Genomic DNA, 22,147 nt, shown 5'->3' with positions numbered 1-22,147 from the left:
CCCCGGGGACGCCCCCCGCGCCGGCCGAGGCCCCGCGAGCGGGGCGCGTTTCTACCTGAAAGCCCGCGGCCCCTTCCCCGGCGCCCCCCGCCCCCGGCGCACCGGATCCTCCTCCGGGTTTTAGAGCCTCCTTGGCTCTCGGGAACCTCTGAAGACCCGGGGCTTCCCGCCACTTCGGACCTCACGAGGAGGGGTCCCCTTTTTGGGTCGGGGGGCGTGGGGGGCCCGGCCTCTGGAGAAACTGCCCCAGAACACTCTGGAAGAGAGGGGCTTGCACCTCCCCCCGCCCCCGTGCTGTGCGCACACACCACACACGCCCCGAACCAACATGGAAACACAACCACCGCTACACCCGGTTAATACGCCGCCCTCATCATCCCCGACGGGACCGTGGAGCAAATCTGAGCCGGGCGAGAGGCCCCGAACACCAGGCACGGACTTCCGTGAAACGCGTAGTGCCTTCTCGAGCTCGTCTACACCTGCAGGCCGTACCTGAAAGCCTGGGCTTATCTGTGTGTGCGTCTCCAAAGCAAAACCCAGCGAGGCTTCCTTGTAACAACTCCCTCACCAACTCTCTTTGGGCCGACGACACGGAATCACCTTACCATTAACCTCGGCGGAGACCAATCAAGAATAGAATGAAGACTGACTTGTGTGGATGGGGCGAGGGACTAAAAAATATACTGTTTTCAGGTGTAACCTGGAGTAGTTGATGGCCTTCACGTGAAATTAGCTGTCACTTGGGTACTTGAGATACTCTAAACGCGGATTTTGGCAGCACAAATAGCCACTGGGCTTGCTCTGGTGAGAGAGGGTGGAGAAAGCGTGGACTCGCCCCGCGCTCAGTGAGGGGCTCCTGCTTTCGTACCTCGGTTCCCAACATGCCAGAGAGCTGGCTAATTCTGTGAACAAGGATGGATTCCCAATTATCCTGTTTGGGCGAACGAGGTGGTGAACGTCACTTCTGGTTTTGCTTCCAACCAAAGCACGACAGAGATTCTAGGACCACTTTGGGGTAGAAATCCGAGGCCCGGAGCAGAAGCTGCCCCTCAGAGTCCACAGTTTGTCCTGAGTAACAAGGGTTTTTCTTAGAAGAAGTATCCCAGTGGTAACATGTGGCTCCTTCTATTGAAATGTCTTTTGTCAACATCTAAGTACCTTTAGAAGTATGCATTTGTCCATATTGGTCACCAAAACGTGTCCTCTCAGTCTGTGCAAGGGCTTAAAAATTCTTGGTTTGTATCCTATACTTACAACCTCGTCAAAATTAAAATTAAAAAATAGGGGCACCTGGGTGGCCCCGGCAGTTAAGCATCTGACTCTTGGTTTCAGCTCAGGCCATGATCTCCCAGTTTGTGAGTTCGAGCCTCACATCGGGCTCTGCTCTTTTGGCACGGCACCCGCTTGGGATTCTCTGTCTCCTTCTCTCTGTCCCTCTCCGACTTGTGCTCTCACTCTCTTTCAAATTAAATAAACATTAAAATAATAATAAAATAAATAACCCAGTCCAAAAAAAAAAACCCGCTTAGATATATTTAACAACCTATTGTGGGCATGCAGTAAGATGGAAGGTAAAACTGGGAAGGCTTGGCCCTGTGGACAGTGCTTTCCACTCTACCTGTATGGCTTCTTTGATATCTTCATTTCATCCCCTTACTGGAGCCTGTGCTGTCTTCGGACAATAGACTGTCTCATCTCCATCTTCCCTAACTTGTGTTCTTCAATTTTATCATTCAGTATATTCTCTTTGTCTTTGACCTCCCACTAATATATCAGCCAACTCTCCCTTAACTGTTTTTCCGATTTTCTATTTTTCTTTGATGGAAGTATTTCATCCACCTATACCACCCTCTCTACTTCTCCCTGCCTCGGTGCCTGGTTAACTTGCTTCTTTTACCCTCCACCCACCTGCACTGTCATTCTTAGCTGATTAAACTATTCCATTGGCTTTTACAGCCACTTTACACACAGGCTGCCTCTACACTTCTACTCTGGGCAGGTAACCTTGCCTTGTACCTAACAGATCAAGGGCATCTACTCTCCTTCACTCCAAAAAAATCCTTCCTCCATCTTTCTCCCCCCATCTGAGCAAAATTAATGTCCACCTTTCAGATGACACAAAATTTTGAGGGATGACTACTTGGATAGATATCAGAATCTAACCTCAAAATAGTCTCGGACCAGAATATTAGGCCAAAACCAATGAAATCAAATATAACTTTACAAGTCTAAGGCAATATGATGAAGTTCAAAAAGCCCAAGTTTTAGATTCAGGCGGACCCTGGTTTATATCCAGACTCAAACTACTCTCTCTTCCTCTAGTTAAATCAACTATTAAACAGGGATATAAATACCCACCTCCTAAGGTTGTTGTGAAGGGTGATTCCTTTATAATTCCAGCATAATTTCTCAAAACACTTAGTTCTCTTTCTTTGTCTTCCATAAAATGTCTTCCATTTTCTAAGTCACAGGCACCTGAAAGCCCAAAAATTCTGACCTGTCACTATCCTGGCCACCATCCTAGAGAAATCTTTTATCTGTTTTGGCTCAGTCTGTGAGAGCAGACATTATCATAGTCATACCCATCTTCCAGTGAAGAAACCCAGGACTCCGAGAGGTAGTAGGCAATTTGCTCCAAAACACTCAGTGTGGCTAATGGCATCACCTGATCCAGTGACTCCCAGGTCCGTGTGCATCCACTATTCCACTAAGCTAGATTGTTCGTTTAACCTTCAACATGTTTTTCCTGGTTCATGATCTCTTCTCTGTCCTTCCAGCCTGTGCAGTGACTGACTGTAGATGGTTCTTTTCAGGCTGAAAAGAACCATCTTGTCCTTCATACTTTTTAATGACCCCCCCCCCCCACACACACACCATTGTTCATAGGGTTCAGTCCAGGCTCTGACCTGGCACTTAAGGTTTACCAGAATCTTGTCCTAACTTACGTTTCCGACTTTATTTCCGGCCACCTCCCAAAAGGAAGTCCTAACTACGTCCAGTCTTGTTGGACCTAATGTTGGCCCATAAATACGAGCCTTAAAGCACTACTTCTGAATGCTTGCTTCCTCCTTGCACAGAAAACGTTCCCTCTTCCTTTCATACATTTGCAAACCCTGCTCCTGTCTTGAGCTCACATCCTCTTCTTTGCACCTTCTACCAGGCTTCGGTGGTCTCTTCCTAATCGCCAACTTCTCACATGTGCCTTTAAACTAAGTAGTCTATGCCTTGGGTCGTGCAATATTTCCTAAAATTTACCAGGCCACTCAGCATTGTCCCTAAAGAACATCGAAGACTATTCAAACATATCTGTTTACTGATCAAATGAAAGGGTACTGCCCCACTTGACTGGCCATATGAGCTATTATTTCTAAGACATGAATAAGGAATTAGCCTTCCAGTGCAAAGTAGTTTCGTTTAATGGGATAGTTTCCCAAACTGCCTTTGCTTCAGAATCACCTGGGGGACCTGAATACTAATTTCAGGGCTCCTCCCAGATCTACTGAGTCAAAATTGGGTGGGTAGGGACAGGGAGGGAATTTGAAACTGCCAGAGTTTATATCCTGCCTTTACTACTTATGATCTGGGTGACTTTGAGCAAATTTCTTAATCTTTTTGTGCCTCAGTTTCTTCATCTATGATAAGACGGTGATAAATGTACTCATAGGAGGTTATTATAAATTAAATACTTAATAAACATAACTGATGATGATGATAATGATGACGACAATGACAATAAAGAAATAGTTACCCAGAGCCAGTCTAGTCTGGTGACTTGAGTTTGGAAACCATTGATTTAATGAACCATATTCCTTCCTCTGTTAAAGTTTCAAATATTATAACCTTAAAACTTCTGGTATTAGCATTATGACATAGTACAGTAAGTGTTATTTTGAAATAGTGTATTTTAAGGCAGAGGATTCAAGTAAACAGTTTTCAATTAAATTTGCTCAATTTAATCCAAATCATGAAATGTACATGATGTGTGACTTTTTTGAAACAGGAGTTCCACTTAGAAAAATAACTACACTATGCTCTAACTCTACAGATAATTCAACCAGCCCAGTATTCAAAGGAAGCAGGAAAGAGACAAAGTGTTATCAAGATTTCTTCCGCTGAGGACAGTAAGTAATAAATTCTTTTTGAAGAAGCAGATTTTTAAATCTTCTCTTTAATTCGTTAGAAAAAATTTCAGAGCTCATTTTGGGCCACCAGATGCCAAATAAGCAATATTTTAGTGATGTTACATGCAAGTGTACATAAATTAAGAAGCAGAAATTTACTTACCGTAGTGGCAAATTGAGTCTGAATGGGAAACACTGGAGATGGAGCCCCGCCTTCTCAACTCTGGACTTATAAATGACCTATATAAACAAATACGCAAAGGCCTTGTTTTTATTACCTGTAAGTCCACCAAAGATTTGTGGTATCCGCTCCTAAAGACTTAAATAGCTCTGAGAGCCATTCGCACGTCAGGATTAACTAGTTCCATCAGGTTGCCTTTTTACTAACACCCATCAGTCAGTAGCACCTCGAGAAGGGAAAGTTTTGGGCAAATCAGGTTTGGAGAAGCGTTGAGCACCTTAGGGCAGGCTGAAGGCCTTGGGGCCAGAGGTTTTGGGGAGGGGAGCTTAAGCGAAAGCACAGAAAGAGAAAAGAAGATGGAAGTATTTAAAAATCTTACCTGTCCAGCTTCCAATTTTGCATATTGAGAAGTCCTAGGCTGCTTATTTTGGGGACCCGGAAGCCTGGAAGTACCGTGGGAAGTTAGTCATGAGTTATGGAGGTCCTCGAGGTCTGACCCAGGAGCACCATTATTACATTCTGTTAGGTTGGATCGTATTAAATTAAGACTCATTTTCAAGTGATCTAGATTAAGCTCTATGAGCCAATTATTGGGAGTCCAAAAACTGTTCTGAATCATTTCCTCCAGGAAGCCTTCTGTGACAATCCAGCCCCGTATTCATATGTGCATTAGGCACCTCTCTTGTGTGATTCTTTTTTTTTTTTTAATTTTTAATGTTTATTTTTTTTGGGAGGGGAGAGTGGGTGTGCAAGCAGGGGAGGGGTAGAGAGAGAGGGAGACACAAAATCCGAAGCAGGCTCCAGGCTCTGGGCTGTCAGCACAGAGCCGGAAGCAGGGCTAGAACCCATGAACCTTGAGATCATGGCCTGAACGGAAGGCGGACGCTCAATCAACTGAGCCACCCAGGTGCCCCGAGACCATGTCTTTTATTACCACATCTACAGTACTTAGCCTATTGCCTGGCACATGGTCTACAGAAAGAACGACTGGAGCCTACCTCATGGATTAATTAGGATAGCTTGTACTCTGAAACCCAATCATGCCCCTTTCCTGCTCAAAGAAATGATTCTCTGTTTCCTACTAAAAGAATGACACACACCTCATCCCTAATCTTAAAACACCCTCTACACTTTGGCTTCTGTGGATTTATCCGTACCTTTCCGGTTTCCTATGCATATCGAACTAAATCTAACCTGGGCTCCTGTGAATGTCCAAATAGGCTCCGTGCCTTTCTTCATGCAACTGCACTTTCCCTTTCGATTGCTTTTCCCTGGTCACTGCTTACCCAAATACCTTAACCCCCTGCTTACCCCCCGGGCCTACCTTGAACGCAATTTCTGTAGTGAAACTTTTCCTGTTCCTCTGCCTGCTGTGAATTCCACCCCTCCTGCACCCTGGACAAGCTTCTTGAGAACATTCTTAAACAAGTTTGTATCCCTAGAGGATTGTTATCAACCAAGATTCTTCAGAAAAACAGAACCAACGGCACATATATATAGAGATCTATATACTAATGGAATGGATTCTTATATATATATTCTCACATACATATGTGAATATATATATTCTTATATATATATTCACATATGTATGTGAGAATATATATATATTCTTATATATATTTTCACATATATATATGAAAGAGTATGAAAGAGACAGATGATAAAGAATTGGCTCATGGGATCATGGAGGCTGCTGGTCCAAAATCGGCAGGGTGGGCCAGTGGGCTGGAGACCTAGAGGAGAACTGATGTTGCAGTCCAGGTCTGAAGGCCTCTGCTGGCTGAATCGCCTCTTGTTCAGGGAAGGTCCATCTTGGTTCTAGTCAGGCCTTCAACTGATTGGATGAGGCCCACCCACACTGCAAAGGCAACCTTCTTTACTCAAAGTCCATTGATTTAAGTGTTAATTGCATCCAAAAAAATACTCTCATGGAAATATCCCAAATAATGTTTGACTAAATATCAGGGGGCTATGGCCCAGCCAAGTTGACACACGAAGGTAACATTTGTAAACAATGAGCAGGATATCCTGGACAGAGCGAATGGCATTTTATACTCATTGCCTCTAATTGCTTACTTCCTGGGCACTCCTCAGGCGACTTTTAGCCACTGATTTATTCTACCCGCCTATGTAGTTCAACAATTTCTCTTCTGCATGTGTTACTTGAATTGCCTGCCCCCCACCCCCCTGCCTTGAAACTACTCATCTTTTGTCTCCAAAGCCCCTATACTCTCATGGTAACTCTTTCTTCATCCGGCTCTCTTCCACCCACCCTTTGACTATGAGTTTCTGCAGATTTTATTCTTGGCGATCTTTTTTTGCTCGGTTCTCTTTTTGTGCAATCTGGTCATTCCCATGGCTTCGATGGTCAACTCTATCAAATTATCACCTCCAACTCAATGCAGAGATACACTTAGGTTTATGATACTTGACCTTTACACAATCTGGGGGGAGTGCGTTCTTTTTACAAAATCTCTGTACTAAAATGGCCAGCAGTAACTTGACTGTACACTGATGACGTCCAGATGTTTCCCATTAATCCCCAACTACAGGTGTTCCTGACTCGGCTTCCTCCTAAACATGCCTGGGGCACTCCAATGCCCTTGGATCTGAGGGGAAGGTCAGTGGGAGGAAGCAGGAGTGGAAAGAGGTAACAGTCACAGTTTTGATCAATGTCAGCTACAACCACCTACTTCTGAAGGGCTCACAAAGACATATGACTACATGAATAATAAAGAAGCAGGCTCTTTATAAAGAGACCAGGGGCTTGGAAGGGCTCATGTGTGGGAGAAGCCCTGGCGCTAAAACTTCAGGACCTTCAAGAATGTCCACCTCTATCTCTGCTCAGCCTCGACTTCTCCCGCACTCTGGGTCAGCAATGCCACCTGTGAGCAGATGCCCCTACTTGAATGTCCCTCCTGTGTGACATCATTTGGCCTCAAATAAAGCCCCACTAGCCTTTCTTTCCCCCCCCTCGACCCGTCCTGTATTTTCTCTGTTTTCTTCTCTGGCACTGGCAGCTCCACTCGCCCAGTCACTCAAGGGAGATGACTCAGTATTTTTAGCTTCTGCCATTATTTTTCCACCTCTGTATCCACTTGTTCTTTAAATCCTGTCAACCTGAGAGCTGTGTGAGCTTTCATTTGAACCACTGCAGTGGCCTCCATGCCAGCCTCCCTGCCTCCTGTCTCTCTTCTCATTCATCCTCCACGTGGCCACGGAGTTATCTTTCTAAAATAGGTAACGACTTCCTCAGGAAGCAAAACAGTACAGACTCGGCAGCCGGACGCCCTGGGTTTAAATCTTGGCCCCACTGCTTCTTCGCTGTTTGATCCCACAAACATGATTTCGTCAGTTGGGGTCTCAGTTTCTTTGCCTATAAAATGGGAACAGTACACACTTCCCAGGATAGTTTTAAGAAAAGAGTTAGCGCGTGTCAGGGTGTAGTCTATCAGACACAGAGCAAGCATTTGCTGTGAAGCCATGGCTGTGTGGCTCTCCTGTGAAATTCGTCCGATGATCTCACATTCCTCAAGAAGACCTTCAGTAATCATCTTCGTGATGTGCCCTCCGTCTCCCTTCACAGTGTCCAGCCCAGCCCCCGCCTCGTCTCCTCCTCGACCCTGGGCTACAGCCACAGTCGGCAAATAGATCTCCCCAGGGATGTTTAGGGACTGCTGTTAAGGTTCTTTGTTTGGACTGTCCTCCTTCCTTTCTCTTTCCTGAAGAAATCTGAATCACTCACCAGGTCCCTGATTTCATGCCATCTTCCCTGCGAAGCCTCCTCAACCTCTTCTCTACCCTCTCTGTGACCTGAGGTTTTTGTGTGAACGTTGGCCAAAAGTCCCCCCAGAAAGCCCCTCTCCCCCCGAACATTCTTTTTTGACCACCAGCAACAGGGTTTAAGCTTTGAGCCACTATTCTTGTGTTCTCGTATGTAATGCATGTTGTATAAAGTGTATCTTGGAGTATTCCAAGTTTTTATTGGCATACATCAGACAGGACGGTTTGGTCGTGAACGATGAAGTGTGTTTTCCAGGTCATACAACGTTTGTGCCAGGAAAAACTTTATAGCCCATTGACACCATTTGTTTATATGATATATTTTATTTTATTTTTTTTTTTTATTTTTTATTTTTTTATTTTTTTATTTATTTCTAGGAGAGAGAGAGAGACAGCGTGAGCAGGGGAGGGTCAGAGAGAGAGGGAGTCACAGACTGAAACAGGCTCCAGGCTCTGAGCTGGCAGTCAGCACAGAGCCCGATGCGGGGCCCGAACCCACGAACCGCGAGATCATGACCCAAGTGAAAGTCGGACGCTTAACCGACTAAGCCACCCAGGCGCCCCTATATGATATATTTTAAAGAACAGCTGTAGTCGTTAGATAACATGTACAGAGAATTTAGGAAATTCCAGTGACCTTAGAGCTTGGTTCTGCGTCTGTGAGGCCAGTCGCTTTTTGACTCCATACACTTTGGGGAGGAAAAGATAATGGATAAATGGATGCTAATGTGCTAAAGGAGTCTGGAGGCTGGAGTCCTTGAAGGACAGAGAATACCCAACAAAGACATTATACTGCCGTTTTATGAGGGAAATTGCCCCCTGCCCATTAATCATTTCTGGGGAGCAGCAAGTGGAGAGGCCTTTTTTGGAATTTGCATGTTCTCTCTGACCATTTTTTAGGAACGTGTGTTTAATTTAGACTTGGAATCTGGATAAGGAGTTCCTGGCTGGTTTAGTTGTGCTGGCAGAGTGAGTTCGGAAACCCAACTCTCGTTGAGTGAGTGCTACAGTCTAGGTTTGCTGATAATGTCCCAGAAGCTTGGGGCAATCTCCTCAGCCACTGTTCCAAATCAGCAGCGACAAGGACATCAGCAGGCGTTTTTTGTTTTCTTTTTGTGGGCTTTTCTGTTGACGCTGTCAGCGTTCAAGTGTGGCTCTGTGAGCTTAAGGGACTAATCAAGGGGAAATTCTGAGATGGACAGGAATTACAATCCCCCCCACCCCCCAAATATCTTGGTTGAGGAGCAACAACCAAATGCCCAAAATAGACACTCAGACTTTTCTCCCATTCAGGAAGCCCATCCATCTCCATTCTTGGGGGCGGGGGGGACAGGGCCGGCAGAGAAGCAGAGGGAAAAAGAAAGGGAGGTGGGGGTGGGAATCTCAAGCAGGCTCCACCCCCCCCAGCACAGGGCTCTGATCCCAGATCCCTCCAACCTGAGATTATGACCTGAGCTGAAGCCAAGGGTCTACCGACACTCAATGGACTGAGCCACCCAGGTGCCCCTTCTCTCTCTAATTCTTTTGTCAATGATACTTTCTTTCATTCCTTCCTCTGACCATTCTAACTTTTTACCAGAAGATTAGAACACGGTAAACATCCAGCAGTTTGCTCTCCTAGTTGTTAAAAGATGGCTGACTTGTGGGCCTTTAAATTAGGAAATGCTACTTGGACTGTGCAAAAGGATTTCCATCCCCCCAGGTACCAGCAAGACCGCCTGAAAGAAACTGGCAATGGGATGAAACATACTTGGAACCACAGACACTTAAGTTTTCCTGATAGAATTGGGTCAGTAGATGTAAAGAGTGGATGTAAAACTCTCATGGTCAAAATAAACTGAGTGTTTTTTAAATCCCAGGGTAGCCACAGTTTTGAAAACCAGAGTAAAGCATTTACTGTGATGTGTTTGTTGAGTAAGCCCTTCACAAACCACTTGCTAACTGACCTACTTTCTCCCCCTGCAGCTAAAATACTACACTGTAGTTCAGACCTGGGAAGTAGGGGTGGCTCTTCCCTTGCACAGAGCTGGGATTGGCGTCCGATCAGTCCCGCTAAAAACACTACTACAGGTGAGTTTTTGCAGCCCAGCCCTCAGTGTGAGAAAGGCCATGGGAAGAAGCAAGGAAGAGATGCCCATGGGAAAAGAGACTCGGGTGTCCCAGCCTGTGCCTAAGATGGCGGCCAGCAGTGGTGGGGGTGAGGGGGGTAATCTTCCAGGAGGGGCCCCGTAGCTCCTTCCCCTCTCTCCCCCTCCAGCAATGCTCCCCAGAACAGATGAACCTCTTGCATCATTGCCCCTGGCCAAATAATCCTCTTCTTACCAATGCCTAGAGGTCCCCCCCCCAACACTCTGTGCCCCCACCCCAGGGTTCTTTGCACCTCTTACTGTATTTAACATTTTCTAGCCTTGCATGCGCTGGGCAGGGGGTCTACATGCGCACTGCACTCAGTTGCACAATTTGTCCCACCTTTCCAGGCTCACTTCCCACTTGGCTCCTCCCATACACCGCAACTTGCACGGGGCTAGGATCTGTGTAAACATTCTTGCACTTTTTTCCCTTCTGGCCTTTGCTCATTCTGCCTTGGACGCTCTTCATTCTTCTGGGTCCATCTGTTGCAATCCTACTTGCCTTTCAAATCCCAGTTTACTTATCACCTCCTCTGGCTCCTCAGATCCCCTTGGCTGAAATTAATCTCCTTCTCCTCTGTGTTCTAGCACGTTCCCTGTGCCTCTGGGATAGACACGGAGTCTTGGAGCTTGTGTTTCTGCTGCACTAGACTCCAGGCCTCCTGTCTTTCATCCTCTTAATCTGGCCTTCCAAGTTTTTAATTTTGATGGTGTGCAGTGCATCAGACTTTCCTCTAATGCATCACCCTTTTGGTGTAGAGTCTGAGACCCATGCACCTAGCCCTTGACCCCGAAGATTTTTGCCTACATTTTTTTCTAAATGTTTTGTGGTTTTATGTTTCACGTTCAAGCGTGGGATCCATTTTGAGTTAATTTTTGTATGAGGCGTGAAGTTTAGGTTTATTATTATTTTTTATTTGTCTTATGTATATCCAATTGCTCCAGGACCATTTGTTGAAAAAGCTATCTTTCGGGGCACCTGGGTGGCTTAGTCGGTTAAGCGCCTGACTTTCGCTAGGTCATGATCTCGCGGTTCGTGAGTTCGGGCCCCGCGTCGGGCTCTGTGCTGACTGCCAGCTCAGAGCCTAGAGACTGTTTCAGAGTCCGTGACTCCCTCTCTCTCTGACCCTCCCCTGCTCACGCTGTCTCTCTCTCTCTCCTAGAAATAAATAAAACATTAAAAAAAGAAAAAAAAAAAAGAAAAAGCTATCTTTCTTCCATGAAACTGTTTTGGTAACTTTGTCAAAAATTAGTTGAACTATTTGTGTGTTTATATTTTTGGCTTCTCTATCCTGTTCTATTGATCTGTATGTCCAAATTGTAGGTGTCTTTAGGGCCAGATGTAGGTCTTTTTTTTTTTTTTTATGTGGACTTTGGTCTATTGTCTTGCAAATAGTAGCCTCTAACTCAGTGTCTGGCACATAGCAAATGTTCAATAAATTTTTGTAGAGGGGACGCCTGGGTGGCCCAGTCGGTTCAATGTCTGACTCTTGGTTTTGGCTCAGATTGTGATCTCATGGTTTGTGAGTTCAATCCTTGCATCAGGCTCTGTGTTGACAGTCCAGAGCCTTCTTAGGATTCTCTCTCTCTCCCCTCTCTCTGCCCCTCCCCATTTCTCTTGCTCTCAAAATAAATAAACTTAAAAAAATTTTTTTTTCTGCTGAAAGAGTCCATAATAAGTGTTTTATAAGTATGAGTTAAAGTATTGCTGAATCAGAGCACCTGGATGACTCAGTCATTGAAGTGTCCAGCTTCTGATTTCAGTTCAGGCCACAGTCTCATAGTCATGAGATTGAACCCCCCATCGGACTCCATGCTAAGCGTGGAGCCTGCTTGGGATTCTCTCTCTCTCCCTCTCTCTGCCCCTCCCCCATTCATTCTCTCTCTCTCTCTCAAAATAAACAAACATTTAAAGTATTGATGAGTTAATTCTTAACATTTTGAGAATCAAAAGAAGACCTCTGTGTTCCTTCAGAACTTTGCGATAACATGGTGATAACCTTTAAAGGCCTCTTGATGCAGAAATCAGAGCCCCCAGACATCCTGCCGTCGCCAGGCCTCCTGTCCATGGGGGCCCCCAGACCCCGTTTCCTGCCCCTCCACGTGCTGCCTGCACACAGCTGCCTGTCACCTGGAGGGTCACACACTCGGCATCAGCCTCCACTACAAGCCCCCGTCACAACACACACCGATTACATAACCTGCACCGTGAGGGCCTTCTGCCCCTGGCCCCTGCGGGGTCTCAGACCCTCACTCCATGCCCACACTGCCAGCTGCTGATCACTTGGTCCCTGCTCCCCCAGGTGCAGTGTCAAGGGTGGCCTACTGCCTCCCCAGTGACCCCGCTCCATCCAGCCTGGCCTAAAAGGTGAACTTTTCCTGCTCTCCAGTGGGCTGATCCACACCTTCTCCAACGAGATCTGAACTTCAAGTCTGTCCTTCCTTGGGTCTTCTCCCTTATGCTGGGGCACCACAAAGAGATTCCTTCAATCTTACAGCCTCCCTTTCATCACAATGAATGATTCTGTACGTTTAGCTTCCCTGTTTAACCCACTGTGTGGCTTCTCTCTCCTGAGCAGACCCAGACTGCACACTCAGTCAGCCATGACCGACATCTGTCGGGGTCCCTTCCCCATTTATGCCACAATGCTCCTAGGCAGAGTGCCAAGAGCTGTAACTTACACATTGGTATGAATGAAGTCAGCTCGTTATGGTGGAAAGCTCCAGGACTTTGAAATAAAAAGCCCAAACTTTCAGTTTGGCCCCTACTATTTCCTCATTGAGCAATATTCAACACGACACGGACCATGCTGGTCACGTCACTTTATCCGTTGCACTGTCCCAGGAGAAAGACTTTGATGATCATGCTCCACAGCTTTGATGTGCTGATGAAATGGCAAAGGGCGTGCGACGGTGTTCATTCCTTATGATGCTCCCCACAACTAGAAATCATTTTCATTTAACCTTAAGACAAACCACAGAGCAAAACACCGTGACTCCTGCTGAGTAAATTTCAAACACAGGAAGAGTGGAGGATTTCTTCTGAAATCAGCACAGAAGCAGTCACTCTGGCATAACATCTATCTCAAATGCTGCTTCTCCCCAAAGAGGCTAACAGAGACGCTCCCAATAACAGGTAACGTAATGATTCTTGACTTTATTTGAAAGACAAGGAAAAGGAAGCTAAGTATAATGGAAATATTAGAGAAGGAACACAGTTGTGTTCATGTTATTTAATTAAGATTTCTTGCTGTTTAGAAGGTGAACTGGTTAAGGATACCTACATGTGAAAGGACAGGGACACATTAAATGTGTTTTTGGCCCAAACTTCTGAGTACAGAATAATTGCTGTAAGAAGAGCATGATGTCAAATCAGATCTTTAAAAAAAATTTTTTTAACGTTTATTTATTTTTTGAGAGACAGAGACAGTGCAAGTGGGGGAGGGGCAGAGAGAGAGGGAGACACAGACATCGAAGTGGATTCCAGGCTCTGAGCTGTTAGCTTACAGCCCAACATGGGGCTCGAACCCAGGAACCATGAGATCATAACCTGAGCTGAAGTAGAATCCCCAACCAACTGAGCCACTCAGGTGCCCCTCAAATCAGATCTTAACAAGTAATTTTTAGAAACTGGTGATTGAAATAAGTGTCAAAAAGGAATGCAAAAACAAAAAACAAAAAACAAAACAAAACAAAACAAAAAACCAATGTTCCAGAAAGGATTTCTCAAGAATTTCTGAGTTTCTGAGGCAACTTTAGTCTAGGTTGAAATACTTATATTTTACATACATACTTAACTGCAGGAAATACAATATGCTAGTAAATAATATACAAAGAAAACCCCACATTGCAACTATAAATATGATATTCAGTATGTTTAGAATACTTTTTCTAGGGGCGCCTGGGTGGCTTAGTCGGTTAAGCATCCGACTTTCGCTTAGGTCATGATCTCGCGGTTTGTGGGTTCGAGCCCTGCGTCGGGCTCTGTGCTGACTGCCAGCTCAGAGCCTGGAGCCTGTTCTAGTCTGTGACTCCCTCTCTCTCTGACCCTCCCCTGCTCACGCTGTCTCTCTCTCTCTCCTCTCGAAATAAATAAAACATTAAAAAAAAAAAAAGTAATTTAGAATACTTTTTCTAAATAATTATGTAAAGTATATTAAGATTTTTTTCAATATGATTATCTGAAAATATCACTCAGTTGAAAGATTAATTTTCTGACTGTTAATTTTTCATTGTGACTGGTATTCTCAAAGAAAATAGTAAGAATGCAAAGAGTTTGTTCGTCTAATGTCAAAGTCAGTAATGATATGTCTTCTACCAAAGTCAGTGGTCATCATTCTTTAACACACATTACCCACATGGGTACAATTGTATACTATTTTATCTGCTCACACATCACTTCTCTGCACTCAAGGAGAGGTCAATCTCTGAACTGTAGCAGTCCTCAAGAGTTAGTGTTCCTTATGTGGACTTTAAGATTTGTCCACAACGTGTTTTATACTCCTCCCTTTAAGAGGTGGAGCTATATACCTCTCCCTTTGATTGTGTGCTGAACTTAATGACGTGCTTCTAATAAGCTGGAAGCAACAATGTAAGCCTCGGGAGATTTGGTGATGAAAGCCACTGTGGCTTCTTCCTCGCTCTCTTGGATTGCTCCATCTGGGGGAGGTTGGCCGCCATGTTGTGAGGAGAGCTCCACACGGTGAGAAGCTGAGGCCTCCTGTCAACAGCCATGTGAGGGCACCATCTCAGAAACAGATCCCCAGCCCCAGTCAGAAGAAGACATGATTTCTCCACTCTTGGAGCTCACAAGAGAGGGTTAACTGAGTAACCACATGAATATATTTGTAGACTTCAGCTGTGATGATGGCAAGGGAGAAGGACATGGTGCTATGAGGAATTATCACTGGGTGGTGAATTGGGGGGTGGGGTGCTCCCCCTTCAGGGAAGTCAGGGCTGCTTCCTGAGGAATCTGTGTCAGTTGAGAAGGAAGGATGTAGAGGAGTTACCTGAGGGAGGGAGGGAAGAAGGCTGTTGGCAGAGGAAACAGTGGCTGGGGGCTCCACAGTGGGGGAGTAATATTTTCAAGGCACTCAGAGAAGACCGATGTGGCTAGAACAGCGAGAGCAGGAGACAAAGCCAGAGAAGTGGAGGTTCGCCAGACCACAGAAGGCCTTGGAAGCAGGCCCGATGGTCAGCCAATCTGCACCAATATGGCCATGCTGTCATTAAGACAGTAACATGCTTCTGCACAGTTGATAAATATAGCTGCTACACTGGGCTACTCCAGCACTCCCCCACCCCCTCCGTGAGCCCAGCTGCCCTGCCCCTCTTTTGGACTTCCCCAGGATCCAGTAACCAGGAGGGTAATGCCTGGCATAAGGGGGCAGGAAATGCAGATTCTTAAAATGCTGGCGTCTGTTCTGATGACTGTTATGTGTGTAGTATCACTTGTTAAATGTTTGGATGACTTTTGATATGCTCCCTGCTTACAGGCCCAGGAAAGGGTTTGGTGTTTAATCCAAGAACGATGAGATACCTTTGAAGAAGAGCCCATGATCACGTCTTGTTTTGCTCACCATTGGACCCACAGTGCCAACCCAGTGATGGGCACGCACTAGGTGACAAATACATATTTGTTGAAGAAATGAATGAAAAGTCAAACTCAGAGTCTTTCCTTCTCAAGCCCATTCCCTCTGAATTTCCCACTTGGGCAAACAGCATCGTCTCCCAGGTACCTCAGCAAGAGACTTAGGCATCATCCTAGATTCTCCTCTTTCCACCACGAAGGCAGACACCAGATCCTGGGGGGTTTCTCTCTTTGAGCTGTTACTGCCCCGGCTTGGGCTGTCTTATTTCTTGTTTGGACCAGAGCAGACTTCTCCACCCTCATCTCATTGTGTCCTCCACTTTTCCACCTGCCTTCTCCAGGCTTCCTACCCTCCAATCTCAAACTCCCTCACGATCTGGGTCCTGCTCACCCCCAAGGCCAGTCATCCGTGACCACTCATTGTGTGTCTCCTGCCCTCTCATTTTTCCTTGAGTGGGAAGGAGCAGTGCTGGAAACAGCACCCAGGGTTTGTTCATCTCTATTCTTAGGACCCAGCATCATTTCTGGCGCGGAGAGGGCAAACACACAAATGTTTGTGGTACCGAATGGAGATGAATAAGACTTATTTTTGTCCTGGACCCACTATCTGTCACAACAGCGGAGCACGGTGATGAATGTCTGTAGGGATGCTGGTAAGTCATTAAGACGTGGATGAAATTATATTTGTAAATTGAATGTAATACAAAACTACAAAGCATTGAAAGGAGAGTTGTTATGATTTTAAAGTTTTCTTTTTTTAATTAAAAAATTTTTCAAGGTTTGTATTTATTTGTTTTGACAGAGACAGAGACAGTGTGAGTGGGGGAGGGACAGAGAGAGGGAGGTAGAGGTAGAATCCCAAGCAGGCTCCGCACTGTCAGTGCAGGGCCCGATGGCGGGTCTCGAAGCCATAAAACTGGGATGCTGTATCCTTCTCACTAGTGAGATCATGACCTGAGCCAAAATCAAGAGTCAAACTTAACTGACCGAGCCACCCAGGTAGCCCTAAAGTTTTGACTCTTAAAGACATCGCTGTTGAACTCTTTTGGAAAGTCAACTGCGCAAGACTGCATTGTCTATGTCCTTTGGAATTTGACTAAGGATTAATAATAAAATGTTTTCCCAATGTGAGTGTGTGTGTGTGCGCGCGCACAGGTTTAGCAACATTTGTGAGTTTCACATATCCTTTCTTAAGTCCCACATTTACACCGTTTTTCTGTTTCTTCAGATTGTTGTCAAATTGAAAACTTGCAAACTTCTAATTACTTGTTTTTATTTGCTGCTCTGAGAGATTGTGTTTGGAATTAAAATTAAATTTAGGTACAATTTGAAGTGTGGCTAGAGCAGGCCATAGGCAAAAACGTATGTGATTCCACACGAAATGGGAAGAAATGATGCCAGCAGGTACGAGAACAGATGCCGCCTTCAAAAGGGACCACATTTCCATCTGTTGAAGGCAGCTGGCCCAACGAGACTGAGAAATAAAAATCAAAAGAAGAGGCCTTCAGATCTATGGTATAAATCTCCTTTAAACTAGGAAACTCCAACCAGAAGCTGAACAGCATAATTTTTCTAAGAAGAGATTTTAGTGAGGGGCGGGGCAGTGTCTGGGGAAGAGCTGAAGGCTGAATAAGACACTATAATTAGAGCATTTAAAACTCTACAACTTTCCTAATATGTAGTGTGAACAATTAAGGTGATTAAATGATCATTGTCTCAATTTTCTTACCAGAAAAATGACTTTGCCTCTAAAGGTAAGTAAAATGGTGTCAACCACATCAACATCGATCCCCACATTCAACTTGAAAATTCCCTCTGGAATTAAGGTGCCACCTTAGGCTCCAGTAATTTCTCTTCCAATGATCAACATAAGGCATTGGCTCACTGAGTCCATCTCATTGGAAGTTACCTGTACAAAATTCTGTGAATGTATCAAGTTTGGCCAACGTTCATACTGTGGACAGTGAGCTTATAGGACTGGCTGAGAGACAATTGTCACTGTGAATTTTATTTACAGGACAATCTCATCTTTTGGACCTGATTAATTTGCAGAGGGCCCAAGTTGCATTTTACCAAGATGCCATCTTTGTGAAAATCAAGTCAGCATTTTTGATAAATTTTCAAGTGTAGAAACAATTTCTGGTCACCCTGAAGGGCTCAGAAGCACTATTTATACACATCCTACTATCCTGGTTATCAAATCACCATTGTCTTTTCCTATATTTTTTTAAATGTTTCATTTATTTTTGAGAGAGAGAGAGAGAGAGAGAAAGAGTACAAGCTGGGGAGGGGCAGAGAGAGAGGGAAACACAGAATCCGAAACAGGCTCCAGGCTCTGAGCTGTCAGCACAGAGCCTGACTCAGGGCTTGAATTCGTGAGCCATGAGATCATGACCTGAGCCAAAGTCAGAGGCTCAACTGACGGAGCCACCCAGGCACCCCATACACCATCATCTTTTCATAAAACAAAGTCTTTGAAGGGGCGGCTGGGTGGCTCTGTCAGTTGGGCATCTGACTTTGGCTCAGGTCATGATCTCACGGCTCATGGGTTTGAGGCCCATGCTGGGCTCTGTGCTGACAGCTAGCTCAGAGCCTGGAGGAGCCTTCAGATTCTGTGTCTCCCTCTCTCTCTGACCCTCCCCTGCTCACGCTGTCTTTCTCTGTCTCTCAGAAATAAATAAAACATTTAAAAAATTAAAAAAAAAAATAACAGACAAGTTCGTTGAGGGGCACCTCAGTGGCTCAGTCGGTTAAGTGTCTGACTTCGGCTCCAGTCATGATCTTGCAGTTCGTGAGTTTGAGCCCTGCATCAGGCTTTGTGCTGACAGCTCAGAGCCTGGAGTCTGCTTTGGATTCTGTATCTCTGTCTCTGTTCCTCCTGTATTCATGCTCTCTCTCAAAAATAAATAAACATTAAAAATAAATAAACAAGTTCTTTTAGTAGCTGGCAATTTGCCACTCTACATCAGTTTTCATATCTATACTTTCATTAAACACATTCTATGTGCTTAATACTATGCTGAGCATTGCTGGGGATAAAAAACATAAACATTAATGTGGCAATAATGTGTTTGGTAAGATAAAGCTCTCTCCCACGAATATTTTTATAACAAAATGAGAGAGTATATAATCACAGTGGATGTACATGGTGTCGTGATGAAGTATGGCAAAGGTTCAAGAGGGAAATATCCATGTGCTCTGGGGAAGTGAGAACAGGCTTTCTGAAGGATGCTTGCCATGTGGATGGAAATGCAACTTCAGTCCTTTCAAAAAAATTACAGTCTAGGGATGCCCAGATTGCTCAGTGCATTGAGTGGCTGACTTCAGCTCTGATCATGATCTCATGGTTTGTAAGACTGAGCCCTTGCATCAGGCTCTGTGCTGACAGCTTGGAGCCTGGAGCCTGCTTTGGATTCTGTGTCTCGCTCTCTACCCCTCCCCTGCTCATGCTCTGTCTCTCTGTGTCTCTCAAAAACAAATAAACATTTAAAAAAATCACAGTCTAGACTTGCATCAGTTTACAAAGGACTTTCCTGCGTTCAATTTTCATTATCAATACCAGTTTTACGGAGGTCCTGGGTAGGAGCAATATACTGAGAAGCCCTTTCTTCAGCCTCCATCCCTGAAACTCCTTGGGGTCTTCCCGATGTCCCCAGGGCTGTCCTGTTCCAAACTACACACCCTTAGGACCGAGGCTACAGAAGTGCTCAGAAGCTTTACCTCCTGGTACCATAGGGGATACACACACACACACACACACACACACACACACACACACACAATTTATGTGTCTCCTAATTCTCCAAGATTCCCTCTCAAAATACATTTTTGGCAAGAACAAAACTCTTCTTTTGCATGTTCTCTGCTACAATAGAACCAGTTTTCAATGTGCACTGAAATCTTCCCTCTCACTTAGAGGAGACATTTATTGCCTTGGCCTACTCAGCATCCATTCTCCCCAATTCTGATAACAGATGACCTCTCCCTGTGAAGCATTCGCCCCTGGTATGCTACAGCTGGCTCCTACTAGCTCAGGAGAGCCAACTATTAAACTGTCAGGAACCTGGCCAGCTCATGGTCAGACACAGCCATTATGTAACATTAAATTCCATACAATTGAAATTAAATACATTATATTTAAAACAAAGGCAGCACATCCTCAAAACTCATGATTTACTAATTAACTACATTTTATTATTGTTGATCTTCAGGTTATTTATGTTTATTTGTCCGTACAGTAGAAATATTACGTAATGGGTGCTTTGCGCATCTCTTCCCAACTCGGTGCTCTGGGACCACCTTGGGAGAGCTTGAGGTCTACCGTGGAAATTGGCCGACTTTCCAAATGAGGACTCTATTCCCCGCTCCCAGAACTGGTTGTCAAATATTTACTGGCACAGCACTGGGTGTTCCCAACTGGGCCCAGCTCGGTTCACATGGCTCAAGTAGTGTGACCATGTGCTCTGGCCCCAGGAATGGGGACATACTCTGATCTGCGTGCAGGAACTGTTCCTTGGGTGTCACTAAGTTAGTAGTATGTAAGTTAGGAGCAGGTGATAGTCTGCTTGTCATCACGGAGACGCTGAGAAGGAAGCCAACACAGAAGGAAGCAAAGTAGAAAGATGGAAACCGCGTCTTAATGACATCATTGAACATCAAAATCTAGCCTTGTCCAGAGCTATGGTAGCCTAGACTTTTCAGTTGCAAGAGTTCATTATTTCTCCCCTATTTTGGCCTGGGTCAGTGCAAACGGACTTTCTATTGCTTTAGGAAGCAAATTTCCACAATAAAAGTACTTTTTAAAAATCACTTTAGGGCTGGGGCGCCCTGGGGGGCTCAGTCGGTTAAGCGTCCCACTCTTGATCTCGACTCAGGTCATGATCTCGTGGTTGGTGAGTTCAAGCCTTGCATCAGGCTCTGTGCTGACAGCGCAGAGCCTGCTTGGGATTCTCTGCCTCTCTCACTCTCAAAAATAAATAAACATTAAAAAAAAATCACTTTAGGGTGGATATAATAAGAGAATAACAAAGCCATTGTGTACCGCAGGGTAGATGTTTAGAGTTGTCTGCAGGCTTGCCCCTAAGAGATTTTTCTGATTCAAATTCCTGTGTAGCAAAATCACTGGATATATAGACTAAAATAAACAGCCCTTCTAATGGCTGAATTTTTGAAAGTTACATTTGTGAATTGCAAAGTCCACTTATTAATGACCATACTTCGTGGTATCCTAATGCCATCCACGTGCTCCAAAAGGAGGAGGTCCATATTCTCGGGCTGTGCAAACCCATTACACAAACCTAGCCAAGTTCAGTGTCACACTTCCTCAACATTTTCTAAGACTCGAGACTAAAAGAACACACCCAGTTTGTGGAAAGAACCCTGGATTAGAAATCAACCGGTTTGTTTTCCAAGTCAGAATTTTCCACAGTTGTGGACAAAACATCTCACTTCTCTGGGCCTCAGTTTCTTTTTCCAGGTTAAGATACCGAAGTGAAATGATTTCAGTAGTGTCTTCCACTATCCCCAATTCTATGACTGTATCTTAAACACACAGCAGGGAGTATTTGTTCTAGGATTCTCAAATCTTTTCTCACCAAAGAAAACAAAATGCTTGGATAAATTACCACAGCCTAGAAAGGCTCAGCTGTTCTTTTTTTGTTTTTAACCCAGGAGAAAGTGCTAAGAGGTGAAAACGGGAATAAACGACAAGAGACGACTTCACTCTGAAAGAAGACGGAGGAGAGGGAGAGCCTGAGCCAAGTTTGCTGCGTGGGGGGAAGCTTCTGTACGATTCATACTGTAGCTTCTAACTCTTCCATCAGGGGCCTGTGAGGCCAGGTGCTAATTAAGTTAATAAAAAGGCATTTTGTTAAAACTTGTGCCCCACACCTGCTGTGTCACCAGACACAGGTTGCTTGCCTGTTGTAATGGAACTGTTTTACCACTTAACAATGAAGGCAAAAGGCAAACAGTAGCGTGAGGGAAACGTGAGGGAAAAGTCGAATTTTAGCCAATCTGTCCCTGATTTCCCCAACAAATGCCTCTTAATTTGTGATGACACAGTAGGAAGACACTCATTTTGGTTTTGACACTTCTCAATTATTTAGGGTGTGACAGTTTTAATAGTTATTGTAATTACTAGAAATAACATCCTGTCCACACCCAGTTAAGGATGAGGATGATAAACGGAGAAATTATAGCTTATAAAAATAAAGCTTCAGATACAAATAAGGAGCACATCCATCTCTCCATGATGATGCTATTCTAATGGCTTGGAGGTCATTTATTTGAAATCCTCTTAAGAGGTTCTAGTAACATCTCGTCTTTGATTTGAACGCAG

At 44.8% G+C, this 22,147-nt stretch overlaps 1 protein-coding gene and 1 long non-coding RNA gene across 5 annotated transcripts in view; one reads left to right on the top strand and one right to left on the bottom strand.

The window, feature by feature from the left end:
* Positions 1 to 2,536, bottom strand: part of CUL1 (cullin 1) — a 105,186-nt gene extending 102,650 nt beyond the window's left edge. The window contains exon 1 of the mRNA XM_039253870.1: positions 2,359 to 2,536. The gene's annotated coding sequence lies outside the window, so the exon portion shown is untranslated. The remainder of the gene's footprint in view (positions 1 to 2,358) is intronic.
* LOC120246395 lies at positions 324 to 21,664 on the top strand. 4 transcript variants are annotated; one of them, XR_005532040.1, is made up of 5 exons: positions 324 to 1,166; positions 4,046 to 4,121; positions 15,713 to 15,951; positions 16,317 to 16,460; positions 21,478 to 21,664. It is a non-coding gene; the product is annotated as an uncharacterized LOC120246395 (long non-coding RNA). The 4 variants fall into 4 exon arrangements; XR_005532041.1 differs by having other exon boundaries at positions 324 to 1,235; positions 15,713 to 15,838; XR_005532039.1 differs by having other exon boundaries at positions 324 to 1,235.
* The last annotated feature ends 483 nt before the right edge of the window (positions 21,665 to 22,147 follow it).

The sequence above is a fragment of the Hyaena hyaena genome, unplaced genomic scaffold (genome assembly GCF_003009895.1).
Source record: "Hyaena hyaena isolate Hyena2069 unplaced genomic scaffold, ASM300989v1 scaffold_471, whole genome shotgun sequence".
Classification (NCBI taxonomy): domain Eukaryota; kingdom Metazoa; phylum Chordata; class Mammalia; order Carnivora; family Hyaenidae; genus Hyaena; species Hyaena hyaena.
This window is presented reverse-complemented; position numbering and strand designations above follow the sequence as displayed.